The sequence below is a fragment of the Arachis ipaensis genome, chromosome B05 (genome assembly GCF_000816755.2).
Source record: "Arachis ipaensis cultivar K30076 chromosome B05, Araip1.1, whole genome shotgun sequence".
Lineage (NCBI taxonomy): Eukaryota > Viridiplantae > Streptophyta > Magnoliopsida > Fabales > Fabaceae > Arachis > Arachis ipaensis.
This window is the reverse complement of record NC_029789.2, coordinates 121,959,751-121,976,052: the sequence shown is the minus strand read 5'-3', so window position 1 is coordinate 121,976,052 and position 16,302 is coordinate 121,959,751. Positions and strand designations below refer to the sequence as shown.

At 34.7% G+C, this 16,302-nt stretch overlaps 2 long non-coding RNA genes across 5 annotated transcripts; one reads left to right on the top strand and one right to left on the bottom strand.

Annotated features, from left to right (window-relative positions):
• On the top strand, nt 61–9,307 carry LOC107643966. Of its 4 annotated transcripts, none has more exons than XR_002363485.1 (12): nt 62–370; nt 490–558; nt 761–988; nt 1,079–1,104; nt 1,525–1,641; nt 1,752–1,912; nt 2,322–2,368; nt 2,555–2,879; nt 3,034–3,123; nt 3,220–3,281; nt 5,120–5,122; nt 9,297–9,307. It is a non-coding gene; the product is annotated as an uncharacterized LOC107643966 (long non-coding RNA). The 4 variants fall into 4 exon arrangements; XR_001621166.2 differs by having other exon boundaries at nt 64–370; nt 490–547; nt 795–988; XR_001621165.2 differs by having other exon boundaries at nt 65–370; nt 795–988.
• On the bottom strand, nt 6,053–14,553 carry LOC110272302. Its single transcript, XR_002363488.1, has 3 exons — nt 13,997–14,553; nt 7,029–8,615; nt 6,053–6,917 (listed from the first exon to the last, which is right to left on the bottom strand). It is a non-coding gene; the product is annotated as an uncharacterized LOC110272302 (long non-coding RNA).

Below are 16,302 nucleotides of genomic sequence, written 5' to 3'. Positions count from 1 at the left end.
ATTTCTCTTTGTTTATGGGATTTTTTTGTGGAAGTTTTAAAAAACCTCCATAAATTAATACTACTTTAAATTTTTAAGTTTAATTGTCCAAACAAATAGACAGTTTTTAATCTACTTGTCCAAAAAAATTAGAAGAGGAAAAAGAGGGAGAATGAAACCCTAGATCTACGCCACTGTATTCATTTTGTCACCGTCAAGCTTGCTATAGCTACTGAGATCGGAGGGAGAGTAACCGGCGACGTCCGCGATGCCATCCTTGCTGACATCCAGGAGCAGGTTTCCATCCTCAACTCCACTTTCTCATGGAAGGAGTCAGATCGAGTCGCCGCCACGCGCGCCATTCACGCGCTCGCCGATCTTGCCAAAAACGGTAAATCCTCCGTTCCTCTTCCTCGATCTCCTAGCGTATTGCTCCCTTCATTTCGGTTTTTGGCAAATTCGGCCGTGCATGTCTCTTGGTGTAAATCCTTCGGTGGTTGTGTCTTGCAGAGGAAGTGGTGAACGTGATTGTCGAAGGAGGAGCTATTCCTTCGTCGCGTCTCCTAAGGTCACGACACGGTAACTTTTGAGATCTCCTTTTGTGTTCTTTTGTGCATTCCTATGGAAGCTTCTTTTTTGTTAATTTTGTGATTTCCTCCATATTAATTTAGTTTGATTGATTACTCTCTGATTTCGGATTTGGCTTGTTACTTTTTGTGATTATTTAGCAACTTGATGGCGATACAATTAGTAACTTCATTTCGGTTTTTGGCAAAGTTAGAGTTGTTTATCTAACATTGAATGCCATATTTCAGAAACTAGTTAAACCTATGAGGATTGAGCGGTAGGCCGTTGTAAACTTCTTAGCTCGCTGTGACACACATTTTCTGTGTAATACTATCAAGAAGTGTGCTAAAATGAAGGGGATTGTAAGAGTTTTATGGCTAATTTAGTCTTTATTTAAGCCTGTTCCTTCCAATGATGGTAGCAAATATGAAGGTATCATCAGGTGAGTGTTATCTAATAATGGCATTAGTTTGCGGTTGAAAAGATTTGAAGTCCTCATTCATGTACGTTATTATTGTGGTGTTCTTTTCAGGGAACTATTTATGGACTAGATGAATTGTAAGCTTCTTTCCTTCAATCTTTATCTTTATGCTTTATTAGTACTGTTATTAATTTAATCTTTATATTATAATTAATTTGCCAAAGGCTTTGTAATAATAAGTTTATTCTTTGGTATAATTTTAATTTTGAATATCACATGCCACTAGGAACTGCTTAAAAGAATATAAATTCTTCACTTTATTACAACTCTGGTGATGAACTAATGATTGGCCTCGTTCCTAGTGAAATAAATAGCTATTGCTATTGCTTGAGATAGTTTATCCTTCTTGATTTTTTTTCATGTAAAAGAACTTGCAATTACCAATTAAAGTGCAAGAGCTAAATGACTAGTTGCTTTCCAGTTTGCATTATTCATAATTTTTCCTTTATAAGGTTTGAACCTGCCTTTTGATGTATTTTTTCTTTCATGTCTTGTAGTAATTAGCCTCATGCCGTAAAAGAATATGCTTTTGTGGTTTGGTGATCTTAATGACTTGAGGATTCTACCAGATGCAGGCCAAGATCTTTATATTAGAGTTCCTGCTTCAAAGTTAGGTATGTAATACATTTACTTGGCCTTAAACTGCTCTTAATCTTTCTCTAATCCTGAATTATATCACATGGTTTATCTTTGTGTTTTGTACTGTGACATTAAAAAATTCAAGAGACAAAAAATGGATGCAAGGGCAAGATATAAATTGCAGTTTGGGTCACAATTGGCGTATTATGTGTACCTCCTCCAAAGAAGGAGACTTTGTCTAGACACTCATTCTTAGGGCCAAGTTGTCTTCGGGGCCAATGGCTTGGACCTAGTGCAGAAATTAAGGTAAAAACTCCAGTTTGACTTTGCTTTTAGCAACATCAAGTATCTAAAATCTATAATTTTGATATATTAATATAAGTTTAATTACTCTGTTTGTCCCTATAGTTTCGTGAAATTTTCAATTAGGTCCCTATACTTTTTTTCTTTTTAATTGAGTCCCTACACTAAATTTTTTTTTCAATTAAGTCCTTCTTAGTAGTAATTGGCTTAATTTTATAGGGACCCAACTAAAAAAAAGAATTGGTATAGGGACCTAAATAAAAGGAAAAAAAGTGTAGGGACCCAATTAAAAAAAAATTTTGGTGCAAGGACTCAATTAAAAGAAAAAAAAATATAGGGACCTAATTGAAAATTTCACGAAACTATAGGGACCAACAGAGTAATTAAACCATTAATATATATCTTTATGTAGGTTCAATATCCAAGCAGTACTGATCTGACACACATAAATGATTCAAGGTTTGGCTTGCTCATTATTATAGTTTGGCTTTTTTTTAAAAAGAAATTATTTGATTTTTCACTTTAAAGGAATCTGATTATAAGCAAATGCTGAACATTGAAGTCAACATCGTCATAGTTGTTTGTTCAGTTTTGTTTCCCTGGAGTATAACAGCCTTACACTTTTCTTGCCGTTCATGTTGACAGCTTGAATCAGGCTGGGCAATATGATCTTGTGGCAATTAAAGAATTGGATCAAGGACCAGCTGCATCCACAATGAACTCGGTTCTCTCATTGGATGACGGAAGATGGTGGCATCCTGCTGTTGAGTCCTGTTCTCCTGTTGTAACTGAATCAAGGGAGGACTCCTTCTAGTTGCTAAAATAGCCTTTGCCACCTCTTGTTCTTGCTCAGGTGTATCCTGAGTCTTCTCCCATTCCTCCTTCAAAAGTTGCAGATCCAAGGCCTGGACCAGCTAAATCTTCTCAGGATTCTGGACCTGGTCCCAGTACATACCAACACCTACATATTGTAAGCCTGATTTATTTTACGTTTTAAATGGAATTGTTCAAAGCACATCATGGACTCTCTTGATCATTCACTGTGACTTGTTCTTATGTGTGGTTTGTTTGGTTCTTAAACCGGGTAATAAATTATTATAAGTTTACTTTACTCTGTGTTGCAGCCTGTGAAAATGATGGAAGATTTTTTGAGACTGGCTTTCAAAAACACACGAAAAAACTTAGAGACATGTGGTGTTCTTGCAGGCTCCCTGGTAAAAGAAGTCATAATTTTGTTTATTTCTGGGTTCTAGAAATATTTTGGTTGCTAATTTTAATATATTTTTGTGCTTGCAATTTCATGTCTACAGAAAACATGGTTTTCCATATCACTACACTTATTATCCCAAAGCAGGAGTCAACTTCAGACTCGGTAAGATAATGGTTATGTTTACTCTTGTGGTTCAGTTTTTTGTTTTTAAATGATTATGTAGATTATTTCTTCATTTTTTTCTATTTCCAATTTTATCCTGTCAGACAAAGTGAGACTTCTACTGATTTAAGGTTGTGATGCATGGAGTTTATGAGTGTTGCATAATTTGTTCTTATTGTTATCTGAGATTATTTATCTACATTTGTTGTGAAAGTGCTACTAAACTCTGTTGGAACTGTAAATCATATGATAGGATTTTCTCAATTACTTTTAAACAAAACTGGTTCTTAAGCCAATTCTCTTAGGATTATCGTTGGGAGATAAAAAGATTCTCAAATGGAATAATGCAAAACATATATGAATAGAGCTAAATACAGTATTCCTTAGAATTAGGAGACTCAAGATTATAATTCTCTCATGATTCATTAATGATTTTTTTAACTGTTTGTTGTAATTTTAATTATTTTCAGTTGAGCATAAGTCGTAATAAAATATATCGATTTTTACTTTCTAAATCGATCTATATTAAATTATTAGTATTTTTTATTATTTTAAAAAATTATATTTTTATACATATAAAAATTATATACTTACAAACACCCATAGTCCCATATCTTATCTTACAGTGTAAACGAATTAATTATAAATATATCTTATTTGCACCATAAATGAGATATGTTGAGTTCATTAATTTCCACGTATTATAGGTGCACATGTTTTGTTTGCTTAAGATTTGTGTTTTATTTTGTTTATACTGTAAACGAGTTATATTTATAATTAATTCATTTACACTGTAAATGAAATAAGTAATAGGACACAAAAATGTAAATTGTGTCCAAATTACTTATTCTAATAAATAAGGGTGTACATGGGTCGGGTGAAATCAGATTTATCCTAACCCAAACCTAACCCTAAACATATGTACTGGACTTAATTTTTAGACTCTAACCCGATCCTAGACTCAATAAAACTTATACACATTCGGGTCACAATTATATCGGGTGAAAATCAGGCCTTTAATAACAAAAAAGAGATAAAAACTTACTTGTTAATTAGGGATAAGTACTGTTTTGGTCCCTAAGGTTTATGGTCAAAATCAAAATCGTCTCTAACTTTATTTTCAATTTAAAATCGTCCCCAACATTTTATTTGATATTAAAATTGTCCTTTCTAATTTTTTCAAACAGAAATGCCCTTTCTTTTGTTACTGGTAGTTATGACAATAAAAAAAACATTATAAATAAGTAACGAACTAACAAAAGGAAAGTGATGTGACCTCCACCATCATAGACTACACCATCGTGAATCACCTAGAGAGAGAATTGCATGGCTTACCAAACCTCAATCTCTTCTCGAAGCTAATTTTTCGCGCACAGCATGGTGCTACTTTGCTCCAATGATAAGAGGCTGGTTTTGCAAACTTCAGGGACAAAGGAGAACCCTGGTCATAAATTCTGGGGCTATATCTATTTTGAGGTTTGTTGTTTTCTTTTCGATTGAGCTGCTTGTGTGGTAGATTAAAGTGTAACAACAGTGGGTTTGTGTAGGTTCATCAACGGTAGACCTAGAGGCAGAAGCGAAATATTCAGAAATTGCAAGAATGTGGAGAAAGGTTTTGTCTCTAAATCAAGAACCAAAGTTACAAAGTGGAAGTTGAAGGTCGTTGCTATGTTAAGGTTTATTGGGTGGGTTGGATCTGTTTATTTGCTATTGCAAAATTTTTCTAAAGTAAGACAACCATGTGTAATTCTATTGAAGTTTGGCTGAACAATGTGTTGGAGTCTGGATAAAGTATGCTGTTTTGGTTTAGAGTTTATTGTGAATTTTGTTATTTTGAGTGTGTGCTTAGAATTAGATGGGTGAATTGTGTTAGGATTTGTTGTTTAGATAGGTTCCCTATTTTAGTTAAACTAAATTCTATTTCAGGTATGTATGAATGACAATTATGTAATTATGGTTGGTTTTTGAAATGAGATCAGAATTTCAGTTTGGCAATTATATGGGTTCCATTATTTTGTTTTGCATAATTTTTTTGTTATAAGTCTGTTGATAAATGAACAATTCCATAACAAAATCATAAACAACAAACTAAGTAACATCAACATAGTGAATATCAGAATAACATACCAAGAGAACATAGTTTTTTACAACCAACTAAATCCCAATAGGGTTAATGGTCTAAGCCAATAGAGCAGAACAACATTGAGTAACTCAACCAAAATATCACCAACATGCAAATAGTCCAGAATAAAATAAAGTTAACAGCACCTACATGACATTACTAAAATTTAATACTAACTTAACCCAAAATAAGACCACAAGCATTTTATCTAAATATCAAAATATGCCCTTATTTTTCAAATTTCCTAAAGTAATTCCCATTTTCTTAGAGACAACTTTTCCATCAACCTCAATTTTTGTGGAGAAACATGAGGTGCTTTAGAATTCCTCATAGAAAATCGTCCAACTGGTTGGCTTGAACTCTGTTTCACTGCATGTTTATGTTGGTTTGATGGTTATGTTGAGGATGTGGTAGGGGTTGGATGAGATGCTGGAAGAGATGTGGTGTTTGACTGTGATGATGAAGGAGCCATTTTCTTGGGTTGTGAGGATGAAGAAGGTGCTGACTTCTTCGGCTATGATGTTGACTTCTTGGGCTGTGGTACTTTTTGGGCTGAAGAGTTGGGGTTAGTTGTTTCTTTGGGCCTTTTGGGTGTGATGCAGAGTTAGACTTGGCTAAAGAGTTAGGCTGTATTGCTGAAAAAATTTTGCTCTTTACTCCAATTTTAGTAGTGGACTGTGAATGTGTATTTTTCCTTGACAAGTGAGTGTGGTTGCTCTGTTCTTCCTCCCTAGTAGCTATTCTTCTCTTTTTCATTGGTTGGTGACTAGGCCTTCTATAAGGTGGTGGTATAACATCATCATAATCTATCCTCTCCCAGAGATCAAGTCCATTTGATGGGTGTATGACTAACTTTTAGCACTTCAAGTATGCTTCTTTCTTGTAGCAGTCGGCCACAAAAGCTTCCAAGTCAAGTCCCTTGAACTTGATGCAACTAACAACATTTGTACAAGGTATGCCACTCTTTTGCCACCTACTTATGTCCACAACAAACTTTTCTAAACCATCAACAACCTCATATTTTTGAGCTGCATACCAATATGGCCGCCACTCTCCAACTAACCTAGACCTTCTCTCTAATCTCAATCTAATCCTAGGTAAGATAGTCCCTGAATAGTTCTGAACCAAAGCTCTATTTTGTGCCCACCTATTCATTAACTTAACTTTAATCTCCTCCAACATTGTAATTATAGGTTTCTCTCTAGCATCTATTATAGCAGAATTAAAATTCTCAGACATGTTAACTAGTGTATCTACTTTAGAATGAAAGGTGAACCTAGATCTAGACTAATATATAGGTGCAATAGTAGTTAAGTGGTGAAAAGCTTCCTGATTCACAAATTTGAAGTTTGCCATATACTTCTTCCATTCTTTTCAGTGAGTCGCCTTAACACACTTCCACATCATTCGTTTCAAATGAAAACATGAAAACTTTTTCCTGAAGTTGCTGTATAAGTATCTCACACAGAATTGATTGTCAACACTTGGTATCACATCAATGCTGTCAATAAACCCTACACAGAGGTGATATTTTAGATGATATGGTTAGTCATAAATTACATTTTAATTCATAATGTATTATACTTAATATAAATATACATATTCTATTAATGAATTAGACTTACTTTCTGTTGGTCAAACATGAATGTGGATCTTTCTATCTTCTCAATCCCAATATCAGATATAAGATGATTCAAGAACCAAGTCCATGAATCCTTGGTCTCGACCTCTACAACCACATATGCAATTGGTAGCATTTGGTCATTCGGGTCCCTTTCTATTGCAATAAGCACTTGTATATGGATAGAGGAGCCTGGATTTGCCCTCAAAAGCTCAGGACCATAGTCATATATCCTCTTATATTACTCTCTGAAAATTCCCAAAATTTCATCCAATACAATCTCTTTGTCCTAGAAGCCATTGATTTAGTGACAGTCAAATTCCACTTTTTCTGAGCCTTGGAAATTAACTCCTTTATCTTCAATTTGGAATTTGATTTAACCTTCTTCTTAAATGCCTTGCCAAGCTATTTGGAGTGTAAAATTCTCACTCTGTGTGCTTGTGTACATGAGTGCTTCAAATTTATGCTTCTAAGTTGCCTAGTATCCTCTTCTCCTATTTTGGCAGCATATAGGAGAACTGCCCTTACCCTCTTAAGATCACACTTTCTGAATGTAATGGCTCTTGCGGTCTGCACAGCATATGTAGTGACAGTTTTCTTGAATTCCTCTCGAGATGCATACAGTGTCCCAACTTACCACTCATATTGCTTCATGTATTTTTGTGCCCAGTGAATTAGATACCTCACTCCCTCATAGTCTGAGTCTGACCCCTTATTTCCACCATCCTCATCAGCCCCAACTCCAACCTCGTGGTCCAATTCTAATTTATCACCATCTGCTCCTTCATCATCTTCAAAATCCTCAGTTGTTACACCTTTTTTCTTCGCTGCCCTATATTTATCAATCATGACATTCACATCCTCAAACCCACTAATATCAGGATCAAGCTCATCTTCACTGTCGGTGAAGTGCAAATCATCTGTAATGTCATCTTCCTCTTCAGATGGTTTATACTCTGAATCAAGACTATCACTATCACATCCACTAACATTAGCAAACTCAGCTTTGTGATGCTCATCCTTATCACTATCGCTAGACTCTGCCCCAGTAATATCATCACCTGGTTCAATTTGCTTTTGCCTCACCTCATTAGGTCTATCGACTATATCAACTACATTGTTACCTTTCTGATACAGCTGCTAACCATCCGCAGCCTGTTCTCCAGCATACACCACCACCTCTTGTCTCTCACCTTTATCACCAACCCCTTGATCCCCTAATATCAATGTAGCTAGCATTAGAAAACACATCCTCCTCCTCAACCTTGTGCACAACAAACAACTCTACATGTTCTCTTAATTCAACTATTTTATACATGGCAATCAAATCTGCATCACCTTGAAATAACTTTAGATTATCCTGCATGTCTTCATGTATCGGATCCTTAAACCACAATGCTGAGATATTCTCCTCAAGGTAACCAAACTGTTTTAACTCTGCGAAGCTTCAAATAGGAACCACCGATCACAGTCAATATCTTCTATAACTGTTGTTTATCCTCCCATATACTGTAATGGCCTTTTATCATAACTAAACCATCCTCCATAATAGAGTTTGAGTTTAAAATATTCCATCCTCTTCTCCAACACCCTATCAGTAAACAACTATCAGAACACATTACTAAATTAGAAGAGAAAAAAAATACATAGACATCTCTATTTTACTGAGATATTAATCCCTAGTATCACTACAAACATATTTGGTCTCCATTCAATCATCAATAAAAACCGCAACCTAAACCCTCAAATCCAAAACTAACTACTAGGAGGAGAGATACCATAGTCAATGAAAGGATAGAAATCATACCTACCCCGACTCTGCAACTACTGCCTCACTAACTATTCAAGACCCTTCCTTCAAACAAAGTCACTCGCTTGCTTTCTTCTCTCTACGAACAGCCTCCGTCGTTTTTGATTCTGGGTTAGGGCATGAAGCACTCACATTGGTTTCTGAAATGTTGTGGTTAATGTTTTAAGAGTTTAGAGACAAATGAACATATGAAGTGTTTCGCACGAAACCAAAAAAAGCAAAAAGGGTATGTTCATCATTTAAAAAAATATTTTATTAGAAAGGATGATTTTAATACCAAATAAACGTTGGGGACAATTTTAAATAAAAAATAAGGTTAGAAACGATTTTGATTTTGACCCTAAACCTTAAGGACTAAAATAATACTTATCATAATTATACCGGGTGAAAACCGGACCTTTAATAACCATTTGTAAAAGGAGATAAAAACTTACTTATTAGTTATTACGAAGAAGTTGATAGCCAACATTGAACTTGAATCTCTCAATGAATCATAATTTCATGCATCTTTATATCTCTTTCCTAATTTGACAATTTTTATTAAAAATAAATAGATCAATTTATAATTAATATTATACAATAATAGTTAGAAATATAAGTTCAAACATATGATGAAATTCACTTAGAAAAATATAACAAGTACTAACCAAATTCTAAATTTAAAGCATAATCACAAATCAATACTAATAACACCAAATATTTAAGTCAGTACAAATAGCACAAAATATTATGTATTAGTCTAAAGTCTTATACTTCTTAAACACAAAATAATAACTTATAGTCTTATATTAACTAATAACACAAAACATTAATGCCATATACAAATATAATATTTAAATTCCAAATAATAATAGCCATCATTTATCAATTGATTCATAAGTTGTTATTAGTATTGTCAACTTGCTCCTTGTGGTATGGCTGCATTAGTGAAACCTATAAAATATATAAAATTACTCATTTTTCACATAAGATAATTACTCTAAAATTATTAATTTATAGATAATAAAGATATCATAAATATACCTTCAATAATTTTTTTACTGCTATCAAATTGATCAAACTCTTGATCTCCAACTCCTTGCTTAGAAGGGCACAACCAACTTTGAGTGCATATCAAAGATTTGGCTATTGATGGTGACAAAGAACTACGAAAGACATTAAGCACACGCCTGCCCGTGTTAAAGCTCGACTCAGAAGCAATGATTGAAACTGAGATACCTAAGACGTCATGGGGTATAAGTAAAAGAATCCTATATTTTGAAACATTTACTTTCCACCAAGACAGTATATCAAATTTCTCATCTTCCATAGTATCCTCGGCCAAATATTTCTCCATATCTGTCTTGCTATCTGCACTAGCCTTCTCTTTTTAGTTTTTTTCACAGATTCATTTTATTTTTAGAAACACCCTTGGCACTAGCCGAGACTTTAATATTGTCATCTAAAATATCTCTAGATGAATCTCCATCATCCTTCCTCCCATTATTATCTACAACCTCCTTTGCATAAAATTTGTACAAGACATCCAATGTGAGTTTAACAAAACTAGTCATACTATTTGACACTTCCTTATCATAAACATCCTCCAAACACCAAAAAAGATAATCTACTTTGTACCGAGGATCCAATACAACAGCAACAAGTAGCAATGGGTTAAATTTTTCAGTCGGTCTCCAATATTTATCATATTTATGCTTCATAGAACATGCCATAGTTTCTAATAATTTAGAATGATTTTGGAATCAAGATGTTAGTTGAGAAGCATGATGCGTGAGCATCATTTGTATCTTTTATATGTGATTTATATAATTTTTCTGTTGATTTGTTAAAGAATTTTAGTGGATTAGCCCCCATTGGATATTACTTTGAGTTTTGTGACTTTCGATTGATTTCAGGTAGTATTTTGGTAAAGAATTGGTGAAAAAGGCATTAAGAAGCAAAAGAGGACCATGCGTATGCATCATTGGAGCAAAAAGGGGAGATCGTGCGTACGCATGTGTTGCACGTACGCACGACCTCCAGAGCTTAATTAGACCAATTTCCATTTGGATGTCTGGCGCTAAAGGCCACGGCCCGACGTTTAGCGTCCAAAGCTTTGTAATTCACCATTCAATTTAGGAGACTTGGCGCTAAACACCCAACCACTGGCATTTAGCGCCCAAGCCCATATATTGCGTACATTCCTTGTTGCCTAAGTGGCGCTAAATACCCAGAACCTGGCGTTTAGCACCGAACGCGTGTTAGAGAATGAGGACCACACATTGCAACAAATCAACAAGGCTTGTGGAGATTTGATTTTGTAAATCACATGACTATTAGAAAAGATCTCTTAGGGTTTTATTTAAGTTTTAAATCTATTTTTATTAGGACTATAAATAAGATTGAGATCCGCCCACGCGGGGGACTTCTCTTCTCCAAAATTTTCATTTGACACTTTCTACATTTTTTCTCTGCTAGGGTTTTTCACACCATGAGCAATTAAACCTCCATTGTTAAGGTTAGAAGCTCTGTTTACTTAAATAGATTACTAAATATTTGTTCTTCTACTCTTGATTAATGCTTTGATTATTGTTTAAGGATTGGTTTCGTTCTTCATTCTAGGAATTAGTGATTATTGGGAAATAACTCTAATTTTACTTGAATTCTATTTCAGTCTCGAAAAAGTTATATCATTAGAATTACAGCTTGAAACCAACTCCTCATAACTTCTAATTATCTGGACTTAATGTGGTATGTGACATATAACTGTATTCTGCTTTGGGATTCTTAGAGTTATGTGGCTTATAAATTGGAAATTGGACTTAGTCTTCTAATATAACTGAGTGATCAAGGGATTGACGGTCAGTTATATTAGAGGAGATTAAATTGCCTAGAATAGAAATTTAATCACTTGGGGTTTGCTATAAACATAGTCATTGCATGATCAAGATAGTTGACATTGAATATTAATCCAAACATTTAAATATCTCCAAATCCTTAACTCTATTCTCATACCGTTTTCTCAATCGTTTATTATTTGCTTTCTTACTTTATTGTCTTCTATGCTATTTGATCTTTAAAACTCCCATTTCAATTTGTCTAACCAGAATAGCTAGTCAACCATTGCTTGCTTAGTCCATTAATCCCCGTAGGATCAACACTCACTCACCTGAGTTTATTACATGGTACGACCCGGTACACTTGTCGGTAAGTTGTTGATAGAAATTCCATACCAAAGCAATAGATTCAATTTCATGAAAATATTTGTTTGAAGTGACATGCAAGAAAGATGAGAAACTCAAAGTTATCTCTTAGAAAATATTCAAAAACTCAATGAATAATCTAGCATGTTGCCAATTAAGTGGTATAGGTGGAGCAATTTTCTTTTTTCCCCCACTATCTTCTCCAAACCATCTAAGAAAATTAGGTTCTTGATCTTAAAGCCTTTCAAAAGCTTTTCCAAATTTCTCGGCATGTTCCAACATTAGATAGATGGAATTCTACCTAGTTGGAACATCAAAGCATACAAGGATTTCAGATTCAATCAATTCAACCTCAACGCATTCTTTAAATTTTTTAGTCCTTTGAGGAGAAGAACTGACATACCTGACAATATTTTTAATGCTTTCAATTGAAGTTTATTGCTCTCTAGTTTCTTTATTCACTATCAAATTATGAACATGAGCACAACATCTCACATGCATATATTTTCTTTCACACACCAACCCATCTCTTGCACCTAATTTCTTTTGAAGGTAAGTAATAGTCCCATCATTCAAGATTGCATTATCTACTGCGATTGTGAATACTTTTTTAAGTTTTCACTCTCTCAAACACTTCTCAATTTCTCTTTCTATTGTATCACCTTTCTAGTTCTCAATCTAGCAGAAATTTATAATTCTCTTATGTGACTTTGATTCTTCATCAACGAAATATGCAGTCAAGCTCATATAACTCAAATTTTGATTTAAGGTCCAGTAATCTATTGTCAAGAAAACCCTAGTACATGACTTTGTCAACCATTCTTTTAACTTTTTCTTCTCATCTAACTAAAGTTGAAAGCAATTTCTTGAGACCGTCACCCTAGATGGTACCATAAATCTTGGCTCAAATCGATTGAACATTTTACGAAATTTAATCCACTCAACAACTTTAACGGTATTTCATTAAGTACAACAAACGTAGCTACATATTTATTTAATCCACTCAACAACTTTAACGGTATTTCATTAAGTACAACAAACTTAGCTACATATTTCTTATAATCTTTTCAGTTATAACCCTTAAAGGCTTTGTATAGTTTCCTTTCTTCATCAATTTTGGAACCATGAAGTATCCCATTCTTCTCCACTTTAGTAAATATCTACTTATGAGAACTTTTCAAGTGCTTATTTAAAACATTTGTGCCATGTTTAGTAGGCTGATAACTCTACTTTTTCTGGCAATGATTACATTTAGCCTTGTGCTCTCCCTTTGTCTCAGTCAATGGAAGCTCAATAAAATGTGACCAAACATAAGATTTCTTTCCCTTACAAACAACTTCTTGATCCTCTTGTCTGCATCCTTGTTTTCTACTTTTTTTCATTAACTTGTGGTGCAGTAGGAGCTGGGGTAGCATCAACAATAGGTTCAGCTTCAATATCCATTACTTTGTTCTGGCTTCTTAGTACCAGTGATGGTATTTTCTTTTTTTTTTCTAAAAAAAATTAATTAGTGATGGTATTTTGGTGTTTTGATTCTTAATATCTCCTCCTCCCATTCTTCTTTATCTAAACAAATAAAATCAAAGAAAAATCAAATCCTGTTCAGCAATACTGAGTAACAAATTAAAAGTTCAGCCCATTAAACAGCACAATAAATAGAACAATAATAGAAAAACCTTATAATAACAATAATAAAAAAAATCAACAATAACCACATCAACTAAATTAAGAACAAATCAGAAAAAACAAGTAATAATCAGAGCAAATATTGAATTTACTGGTAATCAAAATAAGAATCAAAACACCAAAATATCATCACTAATTAATTTTTTTCAGAAAAAAGAAAATACCATCACAGGTACTAAGAAGGCAGAACAATAATCAAAATACTAATTAGAACAATAATCAAAACCCCCTAATCAAAAGTTTCAATAATTAACATTAATTATTTTTTAAATAAAAAGGAAAAAATCAGTTTACCTAAGCTTAAGAACAGAAAAAGGGAAAGTTGAGCAGAGGTGGTGGCTAACTAAGCTTTGATGGGGCTTCTAGTTGTGACGAGGCTAACCTTTGCGAGGACTGATGGTGGAAGAGAAGAAAACGACGGCCGGGGGGCAACAACATTGGGAAAATAGAACAGAGAAGTGCCGTCGCACTTCGTGGCCACTAATGATGTCGTTGTCACTGAGGTTGTTGTCACCAAGAAACAGTGCATCACTGTGGCCGTGAAGGTGAGAGAAGCATTGAAATAGAGGAGCACTGAGAAGTAGTCAAAAGAGGAGCTTTGGCGGGGGCCAAGGTGACTCTGAGGCTTGTGAATGGTGATGGTGGCAGGTGATCTTTGGTGAGAGATAGAGAGAGCGTTGAGAGAGAAAAGGTTCCTCCTTTCATGAGGTACTGAGGTTGCTGTGCATGCTGAGAGAAGAAGGGGTTTAGGGTTGTGCCTGTGTGCCCTAGACCCGTAGCCAAGTATACTTTTATTGGAGTAGTATGCATCCTCACTACAAGAAACCAAGCTATGGTCTAGACCCGGTTGACAGCACAAGAAAAACATTGAGTACCGTCAGATTACTGGCATATTTAGCATTGGTTATTAGCGATGGGTTTACCATTACATTTACCGGCAAATCACACAATAAATTTGTCCAGTAAAGACGTTAATGTCGGATTAGATTTTCCGTCGGTAATATTTGGAGGGAAGAAAAGGAAATTTAGCACATTTTGTACCGTCCGATTTACCGTCAAATAAATCTGCCAGCAAATCTTACTGAATGAAACGCTACATTTTGTCATGCACGATGAAATTATCGGCGGACTAATCCACCAGTAAATCTGACGGTAAAATTGACCCTAAATTGAAATCACGCGTCCTCTTCCCCTTATTTTGCAAGACAACTCTCTCTATAACACTGGCACTCTCTCTCTTGCTCTCCCCATCTCCCTCCCACAAACCGCCTCCGGCTGTCATGCACGATGAAATTATCGGCGGACTAATCCACCAGTAAATCTGACGGTAAAATTGACCCTAAATTGAAATCACGCGTCCTCTTCCCCTTATTTTGCAAGACAACTCTCTCTATAACACTGGCACTCTCTCTCTCTCTCTCCCCATCTCCCTCCCACAAACCGCCTCCGGCAACCCCTCCGCCATCGTTAGCCACCACCACCAGCCTCTGAAGACCGCGTGTACTAGTCGCTGCCACCACCAACTTGCGTCAAGTGAAACGCTGCCGTGCCGCCACTGATTTTGTCGTTGCTATCGCTATTTGCCAGAGCTGCCTCCCTCCTTTGTTTGGGTAGGTTGTTGTTCTCCCTCTTTATATTTTATCCTATTTTACATTTGCATTTTTTAACTGAAATCCTGAATGCAGTCTTCCAAGTTGGTCACCGTCGCTGCCACTGCATCGTAAATGTTGAGTCCATCACGTCAGAGAAGTTTTTTTGCGCTGCCACTATCTCTAGAAAATTCACTGACTAATAAAAAATTTAGATTAGTTAAACCTTAAATCTTAGTTTATGTAATTTTAATTTGTTATGTGTTGAAAAATATGCAATTAGGATCACAAAAGATCAATTATGATTGATGTTATGAATATGATGAAAGTAAATAGACATTTAGGGTTATTAATTTTTTATTTTTACTTGCTTTATTAATTTTTTAGGTTAGATCTTTTTAAGTTTTGATTATTAGTTTTTAAATTTTACTAACTTTAATTCTATTTTAGGATTTTTTTTTTAAAGTCGTGTAGCTTTAATCGTGGGTTGTTCGTGCACTATTCAGGTTGGTTTTCTATCTCTAAACGTGCTATGTTATTTATGTTTTATGCTGGACTTACTTTTTTTAAGATAGAGTTTTAGGACGGAAGTAGGAGAAGGTTGCATAGCGACGCCTTCTCAAAACCCTTATTTGCTGAAAAATTGTGGAGTAATAAGAAGTTGCACACTAAAACTGCTAGAATTTGATGTTTTATTAAATGCGTATTTGTTTTAATTTATGCATGCAGCTGTTTCTTCTATGAAAAAGTGATAAATTTATTTGGTGAATGTCTCTAAATTAAGTAGAAGTTCTGCCAAATTTTTGTTTAAATTGTTTGAAACATGTTCGGTTTGCGAGAAAATGATAATTAGATTTAGTGAAAAATTTTAATTATAGAAGAAACTCTGTCGAATTTTCTAAAAATTTTAATAAGTTGTATTGTTGGTTGAAATCTAGAGTGTTTGTGGCAAAATAATTCCAAATCAACGTTTGTGGATGTATGATATAGATAATGGTGGACGGGGGGGAG